General features: G+C 42.1%; 1 non-coding gene across 1 annotated transcript; it reads right to left on the bottom strand.

Moving 5' to 3' along the window:
* Positions 1-651: 651 nt before the first annotated feature.
* Positions 652-757, bottom strand: LOC133309275 (small nucleolar RNA R71). Its single transcript, XR_009751295.1, has one exon. It is a non-coding gene; the product is annotated as a small nucleolar RNA R71 (small nucleolar RNA).
* Between the last annotated feature and the right edge of the window lie 1405 nt (positions 758-2162).

The raw sequence follows: 2162 nt of genomic DNA, 5'->3' as shown, positions 1-2162 counted from the left end.
GTTTTTGGCGCCGTTGCCGGGGATTGGCGTTTCTTATATCAATTAATTTTTATTTTTAAGATTGGATTCTATTTTATTTTTTATTATTATTTTTTGATATTTGAACAGTGCTACTAATCTCTTTTCTGAGTTGTATGCGAGGTAAAGAGCCAGAATTTCCACTTAATTTGGAGATTACCAAGACTGAAAAGAGATACAGAAAACTTGCTCGGAAGAAGCTTGCATTCCACGAGTCAGAAATTATGTTTGAAGACGCACACACCATGGCAGGGAACAATGAAGAGGACAATCCGCTCATGGATACTATCCTAACTCCATTATTCAACAGGCCCAATGCGAGCATTGTTCAGCCAAATGTTGCCAACAATTGGGAGCTCAAGTCCTCTCATATTCAATTGGTGGAGAGAGCTCAGTTTGGAGGAGAGGAGAGTGAAGTTCCTCACCGATTCGTTGACAGATTCTTGAGGATCTGTGACTCAACCAAACACCCGCAGGTGTCGAACGATGCGATCTGGTCGAGGCTGTTCCCTTTTGCTCTTAAGGGAAAGGCTCTTAGTTGGTTGGAGAGGCAGCCTGCAGCAAGAATTTCTACATGGGATGATATGTCTCAGAAGTTCTTTGCTGAGTTCTTCTCCATGGAGAGGTACAACCAGATGGTGAATGATATCACCAATTTCACTCAGTTAGAGGGTGAAACTATGTGTGGAGCGTGGAACCGGTTCAAAGACTTAATGAGAATGTGTCCTCAGTATAACTTGACTGCTGGTAATCAAGTTAGAATCTTCTTCAATGGTTGCAAACTTGAGGTGAGGATGGTGTTGAATGGTGCAGCAGGTGGCATGATTAAATCCCTAAGAGCAAATGAGACTCTGGAGTTGATTGAGAGGATGGCTGCCAATGAAAATGAAGTGATGTCATCCAAGCCTAAGAGGGGTATCCTTCAACTGGAAGGTAATGATGCGTTGCTGGCTGAAAACAAGTTGTTATCTCAGCAGGTAGCCAACTTGACATCAAGGCTTGACAAGATGCAGCTTGCTAGTGTTCAGACTAAAGCTGCCGCTGTTATGTGTGAATATTTCCAGGATAATCATGAGTGCCCTCTGTTTCACCTAAGCAAATGCAAGTGAATGACATTTGGTATGATCAAAGACCTCAACCGCAAAAGTTCAAAGAGGTCAGAATTTTACTCCCGGAGGTAATAATTATCAACGGAAGATTCAAGGCACAGGTCTTGATTACAATTCCAACAACTACTTGCAGCCTCCACCAGTCCAAGCTAAGGAACCTTCTGATTTGGAGAGGTTAGTTGGAAAAATGGCTTAACACTCCAATGCCTTCATGGAAGAGACTAGGGCCAATACTAAAAACATGAGTGCTTATATCAGGAATTTGGAGAATCAAATTGGCCAGCTGGCTAAGCAAGTTGCTGATAGAACTTCAGGAACTTTCCCTAGTAACACAGTTACAAATCCCAAGGAGGATTGTATGTTTGTCACAACTAGAAGTGGTAAGGTGGTAGCAGCTCCAGAAAAGCTGAGCACAAAGGTGAAAGCTAATGAGAAGCTTAAGGCGGTTGAGGAGCCAGAAAAAGAGGAGGTGATTCCTTCTGATGTTAAGTCACCGCTTCAGAAAGGTGAAGAAAAAGAGCCACCTATTGTTACTGAAAAGAAGAAATTTGAGCTGAGTCCCGAATATGTGAGAGCCATGGCACCTTATTCTGAAAGATTCAAGAAGGATGATCAGAAGCAACAATATGGAAGGTTTCTTGATATATTCAAGAAGTTGCATGTCAACATTCCATTTGCTGAAGCTTTGGCTAGCATGCCAAATTATGCCAAGTTCATGAAGGATTTGTTGTCAAGGAAGCACAAGTTGCAAGAATGCCAAACGGTGACACTCACTGAGGAGTGGTGCTGTTATTACAAAGAAGTTCCCGCCTAAGCGTCATGATCTAGGGAGCTTCAATATTTCTGTTGAAATTGGTAACACCAAAATTGGAAGGGCATTTGTGATCTACGGGCTAGCATTAATTTGATGCCTCTTTCTGTTTGTAATTCCTTGGAAATCACTGAGTTGAAGCCTACTTTAGCATCTCTTCAACTTGCTGATAAGTCTGTGAGGAAGCCTAGTGGTATTATTGAAGATGTTCTTGCGAAGGTGGA

This window comes from Gastrolobium bilobum, unplaced genomic scaffold (assembly GCF_033153095.1).
Source record: "Gastrolobium bilobum isolate Gb01-03AN ecotype WA unplaced genomic scaffold, APGP_CSIRO_Gbil_v1 utg48699, whole genome shotgun sequence".
NCBI classification, from domain to species: Eukaryota; Viridiplantae; Streptophyta; class Magnoliopsida; order Fabales; family Fabaceae; genus Gastrolobium; species Gastrolobium bilobum.
Note: the sequence above shows the minus strand (reverse complement) of the source record. Positions and strands in the feature narration are given on the sequence as shown.